The following is a 16,033-nucleotide window of genomic DNA, read 5'->3' as shown; positions in this document are numbered from 1 at the left end:
GTCCACCTTCCAATGTTGTGCTGTGTGTGTGTGTGTGTGTGTGTGTGTGTGTGTGTGTGTGTGTGTATGCTTGATAGTCCACTAAATTCTGTTAGTGCCGTTCAGATGTGCATGACACTGGGGCAGCGACTGGAGCACGGGAAATCCAGGAATGAGAACACCCTCAAGAAATGTTTCTCCTCCTTCAGCAACTACCAAATGTTCACAGCTACTCGGCATTAGGTCTCAAACCTGGGACAAACAGCAAAGGTGCCTACTTAACATGTCAACGTAGACCTGGCTACCAAGTTCTCCCAGCATCCCTAAGTCTTGACCTGTTACAGGGTCCTCCTGGCTGGCATACTCTAATCCCTACCCTAAACATCTCCAGCCCAATTATTGAGCTGCCTTTCCCTTTATAATTCAGTCATTTAGGCTATGTGGCCTTTTTTTTCTTTCTTTCTTTCTTTTTATCCTCCTGGACTCTTGGTCTGGTTCTCTCCTCTTTCCTCTCTTCTTTCTTCACAAGGACCAACTCATTCTCATCATGTTCACTCTGGACTCTCCCAGATGTCCTGCTTTTGTATATGCTCTCCCTATACATGCAATAAACTTTCCCCTCCACCATACCTAGGAGTGGTCATGTCCTTCCTTTCTATTGCCATGTTTTTTACTCAGTAATAGGTGGGGCCTGGAGAGCACCACCCCATATATGACAGAATTTTGGCTAGTTTGATCTTATGCAGTTGTTTTTCAGGTAATCACAGCTACTATAGATTTCATGATTGTGATAGCCAAGCAGTGTTTGGAAAACAGCATTTCACTGGGCTCCTCTCTATCCTGTACCTATTATATTCTTTTTGCCCCCTCTTCTACTAACATTCTCTGATGGTTGGCTGTGTGGTGGGATGTCCTTTCTTCTTTAGTCTCCTGCATAGCACCTTCCAGCACTATGAAAGCTAGGCAGCAGAGTTAGTTCCCTTGTAACTTTGGGATTGATTTCCCCATGTGCAAGAGTCATAATCCATGGAGTCTTCAAGTATAGCATCTTATCATTCAGTTACGGTGACTAGCCAAGGCTCTACTGTTTGCATGCATCTTACCATGTAGTTACAGTGGCTAGCCAAGGCTCTATTGTTTGCATACATCTTAACATGTAGTTACGGTAGCTAGCCAAGGCTCTATTGTTTGCATACATCTGGAGCCTCCCTGACCAATAACTCATGGAGAGCTGTTTCATTCTTTGCAATTTTTATTAAATAACACATGTTTTTTGTGTTATTCTATTAATTTTGTTCTTCCTTCTCATGACGTTGGTTAATTTGGATAAAAGCCTATGAATCTTGTTTATCTTTCCAAAGAACCAGCTTCTTATTATTTGTATTGCTGTTTGTTTGCTTGTTTCTGTTTTATTATTAATTTAATTTATCTTAATTTTTAATTTATCTTAATTAAAGTTAATTTATTGTTTTAATTTATTTAATCAATCTCATTACTTATAATACTCCCATACCTCTCCCACAAACACTAGCTACTTTAGGACTCCTTTTTCTTCCTATAGCTTGTAATTATAATCTTCTTTCTTCCAAATCATGTATAATTTTTAAATATATCTCTTACTTTTCAGCTTAAATATCACCTTCTGTGACAGGCTGCTTGTTCATATAATTTAGAAGAAGTCTCTTGAAACATTATTCTTTTCACCCTTTTGCATTCCATGGAGCAAAACTTTAACATTAGTCAAATACCTAGAGCTACATCAGTGTTCTGTGAACAGTGAGTTGATGCCAAAGGAGGACAAGGCCACCCACCTGATTCTCTCTCTGGAGCCCAATGGGATGAGCTTGCTCTCTACCCATCTACTCATTTCCCTGCAGAATTCTCCTAAATTTCCATATGCAAGTTCTCTAAGGTGGCATCTTCAACACTGAAGTTTTCTCATAGAAACTGTAAGTTTTTTAACTTACAGTCCACTGGTTTTGAAAACATGGTAATCATGCAGTATATCATTAAGTTTTCTTTCTTTAAATGAATGACAGTTGGAACCATTGGAAGGAATAGAAGCTGAGATTCGTGTCACACAAGAGAGCACATGGTGGTCTGTGGGTTGGCAGCTGAAGCACCATAAGCTTTATAATTTTCAGTAAAGCCAATTACTTGAAAAATATGAAATTTTATAAGAACACAGTATGAGGCTGTCACTTATAACAAAGAATTTAAACATCCAGCCTTACTTAATGAACTTGTAAATGGTTTGTTTCCTTTTCAATCAATGAGCTATTTAAAGACATTGCACTTTCCTGTCTTGCACAACATTATTTCTGTCTGAAAAATTACTGTAATCAATTTATTTTAATTAAAGAGATTACTATCCCATTTATTCTTCTTGACAAAGTATTCTCTTTTTTTCATTTTTTTAAATTTTTTTTTATTTTTTATTTTTTTTATCAGTTACATTTTATTAACTCTGTATCCCAGCCGTGTCCCAATCCCTCATTCCCTCCCAGTCCCTCCCTCCCTCCCTCATCTCCACCATGCCCCTTTACAAGTCCACTGATAGGGGGGACCTCCTCCCCATTCATCTGATCTTGTTTTATGAGGTATCTTCAGGACTGGCTGCAAAGCCCTCCTCTGTGGCCTAACAGGACTGCTCCTCCCTTCGGGGGTGGGGAGACCAAAGAGCCAGTCATTGAGTTCCTGTTAGAAATAGTCCCTGTTCCCCTCACTTTGGGAAACCAATTGGTTACTGAGCTACCACAGGCTACATCTGAGTGGAGGTTCTAGGTTATATCCATACATGGTCCTTGGTTGAATGTCAGTCTCAGAAAAGACCCTGTGCCCAGATATATTTGGTCCTTGTGGAGCTCCTATCCTTTCCCCATCAGACTAACTCCCCTTCTTTCTTATGATTCCCTGTACTCTGCCAAAGGTTTGGTCATGAGTCTTTGCTTTGAAAACACTGCTAGTTAGAGTCTTTCAGATGTGCTCAGTAGACTCCTGTCATACGTTCAATGCACATCCCATCTGTCTTTCCAAACGAGGATTGATCATCTTACCCCATGTCCGCTCTATTGATTATCTTTTTTAGGTGTATAGATTTCATTATGTTTATCATATCTTATAGGTCTATATAAGTGAGTATATCCCATGTGACAAAGTATTCTCATTCTGTACTTTTAGGAATGCAAATTCCTACCTATGATGACACAACAAAGAAAAATGTATCTTTTGTTTTTAACTGAGTGGGACTTACATATTTAGATACTTATAGCAAATGCCATGGAGAAACAAAGGATATTGAAATGAGCCATATAGTATTGTATTACTTTAATGTAGATAGTTCCTAAAAATTGTATTGATATTAATATAAACATGGCCATTCACTCAAGGCTTTGTGTGTGTGTGTGTATGTATGTGTAATTATTTCTAAGAATTGTTTACAGTCTAAGTACTATATTGAAAATAATACAACTTGACTTTTAAAATTTTTATTTTTTAATTACAGTTTATTCACTTTTTGTCCCAGCTGTAGCCCCCTCCCTCAGCCCCTCCCAATCCAACCCTCCCTCCCTCATCTCTTCCCATGCCCCTCTCCAAGTCCACTGATAGGGAAGGTCCTCCTCCCCTTCCATCTGATCCTAGTCTATCAGCTCTCATCAGGACTTTGTCTTCCTCTGTGGCCTGGTAAGGCTGCTCCCCTCTCAGGGGGAGGTAATCAAAGAGCAAGCTAATTAGTTCATGTCAGAGACAGTCCCTGTTCCCACTTGAACACTGAGCTGCCATGGGCTACATCTGTGCAGGGGTTTTAGGTTATCTCCATACATGGTCCTTGGTTGGAGTATCAGTTTAATTAGGTTATAATTATTATTCCTTAACTCACATTGAAAATAAAAGATGAAAGGCTCACATTGAATCAAAATGTTGCATTTTCTATAATCATCATTGTTTGTACTGATATGGCTAACAGGAGTAAAGCTAATCTTTTAGCTCATCCATCCTCTTTATGAGAAAATTCATTGGTATAGCAATAAGAAATAATATTATTGCTATTTTGGCATTACATTGGAAAGGAAAGAAAAGCGTGGAATTTAGATTCTAATTTCTAAGGGTTGATTTTTAACAACCCTCTGGGGACCATACAATTAATGAGGTTGTAGTGGTGTGTTGTATTGAAAGTTCATAGAAAGCAAGCACATGTTTAAATTAAAGTTCTTTCCTGGACCATGACAAAAGATAGCACAGGCACAATGGCTATCAGAATTAAAGCTATTGTTTTCAAAAGCATTTTATTGCTCTGAGTCCCAGCTCTCTCTCTCTCTCTCTTTTTCTTCTAAGCATATCTTGTTGATCAAATAGATAGGTGCTTAGTTAAATTTGTATTATTTTATAAATACAGATTTGTCTCTTGATTTTTATTTGTACTTTAATCATGAACTTTCATCCAAATTGTTAAAAATTTTGACACAGAACATTAATAGCTATGTAATATCCCCAATTCTAATTATTGTACCATGTGTCAGAGCTGAGTTTTGAGATTCTCATCCCATGCTACACAATGTCAGTTACACCACAAGAAATCTCTTTGCACTTACACGTTTGTGCATCTTATGGCACACTTGAGCTTTACTTTCAGCACTAAAGGTTTTGCACTAAAACCCACTGCAGATATTAACTGAAATACTGTCTAGAAATGTCACATTCATTTCTTATTTCTCTAGTGGAAAAACATGCCTGGCTTTGAACATTTAATTATTATTATCATTTATCACAATTTATTCACTTTGTATCCTGGCTGTGTCCCCCTCCCTCATCTCCTCCCAATCCCACCCTCCCTCCCTCTTCTCCCCCTATGCCCCTCCCCTGATAGGGGAGGTCCTCCTCCCCTTCCCTCTGACCCTAACCTATCAGGTCTCATCAGGACTGGCTGCATTGTCTTCCTCTGTGGACTGGCAAGACTGCACCCCCCAGAGGGAGGTGATGAGAGAGCCTGTCACTGAGTTCGTGCCAGAGAGAGCCCCTGCTCCCCTTACTAGGGAACCTACTTGGAGACTGAGTCTATGGGCTACATCTGAGTGACCATCTAATTATTTAATCAAACAAAGTTGAATAGTTTGTTAGATGCTTATTTGTAGAGGAATTTTAATTCAGAACATGGCTGTTCTGGTAAGAGATCATATCCAAAGAACTTCTAGGTCTGTGTGATCTGGCTGGAATACAAAAATACCCTTAATCCAGGAGACAGGCAAGCAGATTTGAGTTCAGTGTCGGCCTGGTATAGAGCAAGTTTCAGGCAAAGAAAGGCTTAGGTCCAGGCATGGTGGTACATTCCTTTAATCGCAAACAACGAAGGTAAAGTCATGTTTGAATGTGATGTCTAATTCAGTGGCAGAAAAAGTAACGAATCAGAGAAAGATTTGACAGAATAGGATATTCCCAATTCTCATGAAAAGAGAGGGAAGGGAAGCTACTCAAGGGAGGAACACAGAGAATGAGGAGAGAGGAGGCAGCTTTACCAGGAGAGCAGTAGAGAAACAGTTTGCAGAGGACCAGCTAAACTCAGGTGAAGACCAAATGAGCCAGTAAATGAGAAAAGATTGCTGGAGTTAGTTTGAAGTCAAGCAGAGTGATTCAGAGGCTGAGAGAAACTCTAGATTGAATAAGTCAGCCGGGAGAGGAGTTTGAGGCAGAACAGCTGAGTTGAACCAGCCAGCCCAGAACTCAGTAAGACCAAGAAAGGTTGAGCTTATTAAGCAGTAAATATCAGAGGCTGAAAACATTCTAGTCCTAGGGTAGATTGTTTGGAGGCTTGAAGCTTCCAGGACTAGGCCTAATTTAGCAGACTTAGTTAGTAAGCCTTTGAGACATTTACCTCAGGAGAATAAAAGTTTCTTTTACACTTATTTATACTTAGAATTCCTTCTGCTAATTGACTTTTTGACTTTCTATAAAAATGTTTCTTTTTTGCCTAACTCATAATATTTTATTGATTCTTTGGGAATTTCACTTCATATTCTTCAATCACACACCTCCTAATCCTTTCATGTCTGCCCCACAACAACAAAAAAGAAAAAAAAATAGTCCAATTTGTATTATCTATACATTCACTGGAGTGTGGCCAAATTCTCAATGGCCTGCTGCTTAAAACCAACTGAGTCCAGCTGGGCATGGTGGCACATACCTTTAGTCCCAGTATTCAAGGAGTCAGAGGCAGATGGATCTCTGTGAGTTTGAGGCCAGCCTGGGCTACAAAGCCAAGGCTATGTAGAGAAACCCTGTCTCAGAAAAAAAAGAATGAAATTAAGAAAGAAAAGAAAAAAGAGAAATATAAAAACAAACAAACAAACGACAACAAACCTAATTCCCTCCCCCTCTTTTTCCCCCAACAGAACCCACCAGTTGTGGAGAGCTATACCACACACTTTTGAGTTCTCTTCGATGGCTTCCTGTTTAAGCTGTTACTTGGTGGTTGGGTGGTATGTCGCAGAAGCCTTCCATGTCCCTCTTTCTCTCATGTGTATCTGTAGTCATCAATATCACAGCCCAAGTGGCTGTCTCGCTCTGTATATTCAGCAGGAACACAAATTATGGGCTTCCACATGGTTTCCATTTACAACACAGACCACGAACACGGATCCCAGCTGCAGTAGATTCACAGAACCAGACAAAGCCCTGAGGGGCAGGCCAGACCACAGACAACATGGCCTCAGATGGCAGCATAGGCCACTCACATCAATACGCCTCCCATAGCAGCATAGCCTGGGGACATCAATATGGCCTCAGGCTGCAGCATAGACCAGGACATCCTTTTGGCTTTTGGTGGTGACGTGGGCCACAGACATTAAAACAGACCCTGCCTGCAGTAGGACTATGGACTCAAACACAGACCTGGTCCCCAGTGGCAGCATGGACCTGGATATCACCATGGCCTTAAGTGGCAGTGCAGACTACCTATATCGCCATGGTCCATGGTGGCAGCATAGCCCAAGGACATCAACATATATTCAGGCCATGGCCTAGACCATGGACACCTGCATGGCTTCATGAACCACAGTGGTCATTCGAGGAAGTCTAATCCAGAAAGTGAAGGGTTCCTCATTTTGGGCCTCTGTCTTTGCCCAGAGCCAGGGCAATCCTGAGGCATGGCAGTGTGTTGGGGGGGGGCGCTGAATCTGTGTCTGCCTAAATGCCAGGCACAGGACTCCGATGACTCCACTGGTCAATGACATGTTTCACTGCCAGCCCCAGCCCTCTCTCAACCTGTCATTGCCTCCACATCTCCATTCTGCCTCTCTACAGAGCAGGAACTGCTGTACTCTCCCGTATTTCCCACCTCTCCTACATACACATTCATTCTTTTGTTCTCTGTGGTGGCCTGGGCACCTTCCACCATGTATCCTTGCCACCTCCACCCATCCCCACTCCCGCCCTCACCATCGCAAGGGCAGTACTCAGCACTTTCTTAATTATGCCAAGGGATATATACAAAATATTCTGTCACTGTCCTTTGCCCAGTTAGTACCATTGTTCAGTGTTTCCAAGGCTGAATGATAATGGGGTGATGCACTTTTCAACACTGGCTAGGTCTTTCTATGCAAAAGGAAATCCATTGCCTAACCTCTCCCCGATTCCTCCACCCTACCCATCCCTCACACCTACTACTCCTATCTCCTCACCCCGGTCCAGGTTCTCACACCTGCACAGTCCATCCTCCATATTGAATGAGAAATGATCTGCTGGTACTTTGGGAATAAGAAACTAGGTGAGTTCAGTTAACCTCACACCCCAAGAATCCCTGCCCCCCCTTTCTAAAAACATGGGAAGTTCTTACCATAGCTTTTCTTCATTGTTGTAATTTACTCAGGAGATAGTTAAGATCTGAGAAAAATGGCAGTCCAGTGTTAAAGTCAATGAGATTTTAAATGCCAGAATACATGAACAAGGAAGAAAATGCAATGACAGAATCTTATGGTTAAATGAGGATAAATTAAGTCAGTATACAGGCAGTACTGTAGCGATGCCTACGCACTAACATGCTCAGTCAGTGTTGCCTGGTGACACTATGGACCCTTCTTCCAAGAGCAAAAGCAGAAAAGAGAATGAGGATATGAGGAGGAAAACATTCCATCAGCTGAAAACAATAATCATAGTTCTGAGGGCTTATCTTAAACACTGTTCTATTGATGTGAAGAAACACCACGACTATAGCTTCAAAGATTTAGTCATTATCCATTATCCACCATTATCATGGTAGGAGCATGGCTGCATACAGGGCACTGGAGTAGTAGCTGAGAGCTACATCCTGATCTGCAGGTAGACAGACAGACACAAAGAAAGAAAGAAAGAAAGAAAAAAAGGAAGGAAGGAAGGAAAAGAAAAAAAAGAAAAGAAAAGAAAGAGAAAGAGAAAGAGAAAGAGAAAGAGAAAGAGAAAGAGAAAGAGAAAGAGAAAGAAAGAGAAACACAGACACACACAGAGAAAGACAGAGAGAGGGCCTTAGGCTTTTGAACCCTCAAGATCCAATCCCAGTGACACACTTCCTCCAAAAAGGCCACACCTTATAATCCTTTTAGTCCTATTAAACAGTCCCATTTCCTAGTGACTAAGCATTCAAAATGATAAGCCAATAAGCAGTATTCTTATTCAAACCACCACACTCCATTCCCTGATCCAATAGGCTTGTATCCACATCATAATGCAAAAGTCATTCAATCCAACTTCAATATTCCCCATAGTCTATCACATTCTCAAAACTGCTTAAATATTCAGTCTCTTGTGAGACTCATGGCAATCTCTTAACTGTAACCCCCAGTAAAAGCAAAAGCAAAGAGCAAAACACATAATTCCAACATACAGTGCATAGAATGTATATAATATAATATATATATATATATATATATATATATATATATATATATATATATATTACACACACACATTCCAAAGGTGAAAAAGGAAGAAGGTGAAAAAAGGTGAAAAAAGGAAGAAGCATAGTGAGGAAATAGTGGGCCAAAGCAAGACCAAAGCCAGCAGGGCAAACTCAAATTCTGATCTCCATATCTGATGTCAACATGCTCTTTAGATCTCCAATCCCTTTCAGCTTTGTTTACTATAACACACTTCTCTCTCTTTGGCTAGTTACATACCGAAAAAAGCTTTTTGGCAGGAATCCTATGATTCTGACATCTCCAGTGTCTCGGGGTCTCCAACACAATTCAACTTCACTTTCACAGCTCTATACACTGATGCACCTCTCTGAGCCTCCTTGCAGAGATGCTTCTGACACACACCTAGCCTTGGCAGCTCTCTTAGCTGCAGAGGAAAAATCCATAACCCCTTTCTTGTATCCTTGACTCTAAAGCCAGAACTACATGGCCAAAGCTTCCAACTGCTTGATGGGGCCAGAATTTGTCTCCCACCTTCTTCAATTACATTTGCACAAGCTTTCTGTTGTTGATGGTTCTGTTTGCTTCTTAAACTTTTCTTTGTTTTTCACAAGCTAAAAACTTAGCTGAATTCGGTCTTACCTGAGGTTAGCACTCCCTTTATTCCATTTAGCACAAGCTTTACTTTAAAATTTTGGCTTTTTGAGCACAGGACTACACTCCAACATCATCATTTTTCCCTGGTGCTGTTTTACTTCTCACGCTGTACATTTGATATTTTTCCTTGTTCCATTTGCTCCTTTTCTCTGTAGATCTTCATTAAGAGTGACTGCTAATAACCACATGACACAGTCAATACTAGACTGTCTTGAAATCTCTGCCAATAATATTAATCCAAAACTCTTTTAATTTAGCTTCAGGCAGATTCTTAGAGCAAGGGCAAAATATCATTGCATTCTTTGCCAAAATATCACAAGAATGGTCTCTAGGCCATATACTAATTCTTTTTTTTTTTTTCAATACAGTTTATTCAGGAACCTTGAACAATCATCTGACCCTGGGGAAAGCCAGCCCACAGCTTAAATAGCCTCTGGGTAGCCAACCCCAGCGTGCCACATGGGCAATGCAGATAGGTCCACATACCATGGAAGCAAGCCAGATCCTCAGCCTTAGCCAAATATGGAGTTGTGACAGAGAGCACTAACCATCGGGAAGGTGGAAGGCAGAAACCAGCTCCATCTTTAAGGCAGGGCATTATGCAGCTCTCTACAGTTTCCCCTTTTTGTTTTAGATGCATCAGGCAAGAGTAGAGGTCTGATCTCTGATATTAGAAATAAATTGGGACTTTGTACTGATGTTCATATAGGTGTCATCCACCCAAAGAGCATCAGACCCATCTGATACCTTTTTCTCAGAGGCAGGACCTGGGGCATCAACCTGCATGCAATCAGACTTGCTCTTCTCTGGGTCGAAAGCAGCTGACCCTGAGTGCAGTGCTTAGCCTCGCATCCTGAGCATAACATTTTAGCTCCCATGCTTGGGGAGACTGTCCTGCTTCAATGGCTGTAAAGGCCTGAATGGTCATGGCTGCATTACGCTGTTGTGAGACTCTAATCTTGCATATATGCCACAGGCAAACCAAGGAGACCAACACCAGAAGGCCTGCTAATGCTCCCATGCCCACCCATTCCTTCAGATGATTTATGGCTGCAGCAATCCATGATGATAATCCTGTGGCTAGTCCTGCGTCCACTCTGGTAGAATTTACTGTGACAATGGCCACTCTCAGCTGCTCCATCGTAGTATCGAATTCTCCAGTCCAATTACCTAAAATATAGCTAGACAATTGTTTAGACAGATTTGCAGCACAGGAAAAATTCTCATGTTGTATGCTAGTGACACAAAGTCCAGCATACTTTCATTGACAGCCAAGTTGAGCGATTTGCCATAGGGTATCAATTTGCTCCTGCACAAGGTCAATCCTCTGATTGAACACCATCAAGCCTCCTTTTAGTTGAGCATTAATTCCTTTTTGTACATCTAAGGCATGAGCTACATTGGCTAAAAGGTTATTCAGGGTCTGAGCAGTCTGCCCAGTATGACTCATGGCTAATGCCCTGGTGGTAGCTCCAACAGCCGTCAATGAGATGGTAGTAACAATGGTGGCTGTAGTTCCAAGATCCCTTTTCTGTCTGAAGAGAGTCATAGCGTGAGGGGCATCAACGGGCACAGGCACCCAGCGAGGCATGCGAGTAACCAGGGCATACCTAAATTTACTAGCATTCCAGCATTGGGCAAAAAAGCAAGTATCATTACAACAATTACTTGGCTCTATCTGGCTAATAATGAATAAAAATGGGGGATATAGACAAACAGGTGTGGGCTTATAGGAAATATTATGAGAAGCCTTAACCCCCTCGTTGGAACATCCTGCGTCAGTTCTAGAACTAGCAGTGGTGGTGTCCGAGGTCTGAGTAGGTTCAGGAGACCATTGCCCCCAGGGGCGAGACGTGCTCCATGTAAATTGACTAACTCCATGTTTTCCTCCACTTTTGAAAGTCATTTAAGGTTCTTAAATTATTTTTTCCCTTTTTTTAAATTTTTCATCAATTACTCTTTATTCATTCTGCATCCCCCCATAAGCCCCTCCCTCATCCCCTCCCAATCCCACCCTCCCTCCTCCCTCTGAATGCATGCCACTCCCCAAGTCCACTGATAGGGGAGGTTCTCCTCTCCTTTCTGATCTTAGTCCATCAGTTCACATCAAAAGTGGCTGCATTGTCCTCTACTATGGCCTGGTAAGGCTGCTCCCCCCGAGGGGGAGGTGATCAAAGAGGCCAATCAGATTATGTCAGAGGCAGTCCCTCTTCCCATTACTATGTAACCCAATTGGACTCTGAACTGCCCTGGGCTACATCTGTGCAGGGGTTCTGGGTTATCTCCATGAATAGTCCTTGGTTGGAGTATGAGTCTCTGGGAAGTTCCCTGTGTTCAAATTTTCTTGTTCTGTTGCTCTCCTTGTGGAGACCCTGTCCTCTCCAGCTCTTACTATTTCCCAGTTCTTACCTAAAATTCCATTCACTCTGCCCAACAGTTGCCCATCAGGCTCAGCATCTACTTTGATAGTCTGTAGGGCAGAGGCTTTCAGAGACCCTCTGTGGTAGGTTCCTAAGTTGTTTCCTGTTTTCTTCTTCTTCTGATGTCCATCCTCTTTGCCTTTCCAGATGGGGATTGGACATTTTAGTTAGGGTCCTCTCTCTTGCTTAGTTTCTTTAGATGCACAGGTTTTAGTGGGTTTGTCCTATGTTGTATGTCTATATGAGTGAGTATATACCATGTGTGTCTTTTTGCTTCATATACTAATTCTTTGCCTCTGAAACATCTTGAGTTGGGCTTCAAAGTTCAAATCACTCTTTGTACTGTCTTCCATGCTTTTACAAGGATAACCCTTTAAGCCCCATTTAAAGCACTCAACCACCTTAGTAATCCAAATACCCAAAGTCTTCCATCTTCAAAACAAAAACAAAAACACAGCATGGTTAGGCCTATCCACTTCTGGAAGCAAGTCTGTCTTGATTCCTATTCTATCACTATAAAGAACCACAATGACCAAGGAAACACAAAAGAGAGAATTTCCTTGGGGACTGCTCATAGTTTTAGAAGTTTATTTGTTGTTGTCATGGGAGCAGGCATGGCAGTGGGGCCATAGCTGAGAACCACATCGTGATCCACAGGAAGAAAATGAGAGAGGAACTGGGCTTGGCATCGGTTTTTGAAACCTTAAAGCCCACTCCCAGTGACACATTTCCCCCAACAGGGCCACAACTATTAATCTTTCTATCAGAGTTCCACTCCCTGGTGACTAAGCATTCAATTACATGAGCCTATAGGGTATTCTCATTCAAATCAACACAAGGCTGGGAATTCAAAAGCCTGTTCATCAGCAATATTTTGTCTCTCTGGGGCTATGAAGGGAAGATTTAGCCAAGTCTGCTCCTTGGCTATGTATTTTGCCTCTTGTGTAGGTCACTCATCCCATTACCTTGCCTCTATGTGTACCTCTCTAGACCAGTTCACCCTTTTTATAAAGACATTACTCACAGTAAATTAGAGACTCTCCTAGTTTCAGTTATGTTGTATGAAAAGATTAACCAAAAGCAACTTAGGAAAGAAAAGAGTTTATTCTGGGTCACAGTCCATCACTGAAAAAAGTCAAGCATGAACTCAAGGCAGAAACTTGAAGGCAGTCCTGCTTGCTATTCCACACAGCAGTACCTTCTTATGGATGTTCTCGATTTATGATATGTAAACATGGTTTTGTTTTAATCCCGGGTGTGCTATATGGGACTGATTCAGATTGTCCATAGCAGCAAACTATTTGCCTGGGCAGGCTCTGAAAGGTGCTCTTTGCCAGCTGCAGATAGTTTAATTCTGAGGACTCTAGAGAGGGAATAAATGGCAGGACCTAGAGAGAGAAGGGGACTCCAAGGTCGAAGGCTGCTGGTTCTCCCCCTGCTCCTGATTGCTGTCAATGCAGTTGGATAAGAAGTTGGAGAAAAACAGAAAGAGGATTGAACTTGCCTTAAGAAACCCCATGATTCCTAACCAGCAGGAAGTAGCTAAAGAGAAATCCATTCCCTCTCATCACTAACCTTCCTCTCCTACCTGATATTGGGGTGTTGGAATAGATTGGGGTGGAGAAGGGAGAAATAGGCTGAAGAAACCAAAATAAAACAGTTTTAAAAGTACACCTGACCAAGAAACTCATATCACAACCAAGGACTTATAGCAGGGACTATGTAGGGTGTTGGATGACTGACTGGCAGATATGCTTCCTTACCCTCAACTGTCTTTCTCATATAGGCTAGGACTACCTGCCCACGAAATAGAGTTACCTACATTAGGGTAGGCCTTCCTACATCAACTAACAAGACATTTACCCACACATATACCCATAGGGCAACTAATCTAGATTGTCCCTCAGTTTAGGCTCTCTTCTCCAGTGATTCTAGGTTGTTACAAGTTGACATAAACAATTAACCAGCGCAGGGCCCATCGTGATAACCTCATGTATTATTCAGGGTTCTCCAGGGTAACAGAACTTATAGAGTGATATATAAATATATACATATATATGGAATTTATGAGAATGATGTACAGGCCATGGTCCAGCTAACACAACAGTGGCTGCCTATGAAGAAAGCGTGCTTCCTTCTTCCATGTCATTTATATAGGCTGCCAGTAGGAGGTGTGGTCCAGATTAAAGGTGTATCTTTCCACCTCAAAAGATCTGGAGTTAAAAGTTTATCTTCCCACTTCAAAGATCTGAATTAGAAGTTAGTTTTCCCACTTCAAATGATTTAATTAAGAAAAAACTCCTCACAAGTGTGCACAGTGATTTGGGTTTTAGTTAATCCCAGCTGTAGTCAAATTGACAACCAAGAATAGGCATCACTTGACTAATCATATACTTGATATATCCATTTCAAGGAAAATTGTATTTTGAATTATCCAAAATTGGTTCTTTAGAATCAAGACAGATGATAATTTAACACGTAAATATGTGCTAAATCATAACTATCATTCATTTCAAATCCAGCTACAAAGAAGGCTCATTGAGAAGAACCCCCTTGAGCCTTATATTCTCATAGCTAGTATGTCATATCACCCATCAATAAATCTTCATTTTTGTAGTTATTAAGAATGAAGGGACAGTTTGCTTCCAATGCTTTTGTGAGAATTCACTAATACAGAGTCTCTTATGAATTCATTTAGCTCAGTTCTTTTGAATTTAGGTAGTGTACAGAGTTAAAGTATGTCCCCCTCAAAGGTATGCATCAGTCTTAACCCTATACCTATGAATGTGGCCATATTTTTTATTATTATTATTATATTTTAACAGTTACATTTTATTAACTCTGTATCCCAGCCGTGTCCCGATCCCTCATTCCCTCCCAGTCCCTCCCTCCCTCCCTCATCTCCACCGTGCCCCTTTCCAAGTCCACTGATAGGGGGGACCTCCTCCCCATTCATCTGATCTTGTTTTATGAGGTATCTTCAGGACTGGCTGCAAAGCCCTCCTCTGTGGCCTAACAGGACTGCTCCTCCCTTCGGGGGTGGGGAGACCAAAGAGCCAGTCATTGAGTTCCTGTTAGAAATAGTCCTTGTTCCCCTCACTTTGGGAAACCAATTGGTTACTGAGCTACCACAGGCTACATCTGAGTGGAGGTTCTAGGTTATATCCATACATGGTCCTTGGTTGAATGTCAGTCTCAGAAAAGACCCTGTGCCCAGATATATTTGGTCCTTGTGGAGCTCCTATCCTTTCCCCATCAGACTAACTCCCCTTCTTTCTTATGATTCCCTGTACTCTGCCAAAGGTTTGGTCATGAGTCTTTGCTTTGAAAACACTGCTAGTCAGAGTCTTTCAGATGCGCTCAGTAGACTCCTGTCATACGTTCAATGCACATCCCATCTGTCTTTCTAAATGAGGATTGATCATCTTACCCCATGTCCGCTCTATTGATTATCTTTTTTAGGTGTATAGATTTCATTATGTTTATCATATCTTATAGGTCTATATAAGTGAGTATATCCCATGTTTGTCTTTCTCCTTCTGGGATATTTCACTCAGAATGATCTTTTCTAGATCCCACCATTTGCCTGCAAATGTCATGATTTCCTCCTTTTTGATTGCTGAGTAGTATTCCATTGTATAAAAATACCACAATTTCTGTACCCATTCCTCCGTTGATGGACATCTGGGTTGTTTCCAGGTTCTGGCTATTACAAATAAAGCTGCTATAAACATGGTTGAGCAAGTGTCCCTTTTGTGTACTTGAGCAAACTTTGGGTATATACCTAGCAGTGGTATAGCTGGGTCTTGAGGAAGCACTATTCCTAACTGTCTGAGAAAGCACCAGATAGCTTTCCAGAGTGGTTGTACCAGTTTACATTCCCACCAGCAGTGGAGGAGGGTTCCCCTTTCTCCACAACCTCTCCAGCATGTGTTGTCGCTTGAGTTTTTCATCTTGGCCATTCTGATGGGTGTAAGGTGATATCTCAGGGTCGTTTTGATTTGCATTTCCCTGATGGCTAATGAGGATGAGCATTTCTTTAAGTGTTTTTCTGCCATTCGATATTCCTCTGTCGAGAATTCTCTGTTTAGCTCT

The sequence above is a fragment of the Meriones unguiculatus genome, chromosome 6, assembly GCF_030254825.1.
Source record: "Meriones unguiculatus strain TT.TT164.6M chromosome 6, Bangor_MerUng_6.1, whole genome shotgun sequence".
Lineage (NCBI taxonomy): Eukaryota > Metazoa > Chordata > Mammalia > Rodentia > Muridae > Meriones > Meriones unguiculatus.
The sequence above is the reverse complement of the archived record's forward strand: the minus strand, read 5'-3'. Positions refer to the sequence as shown.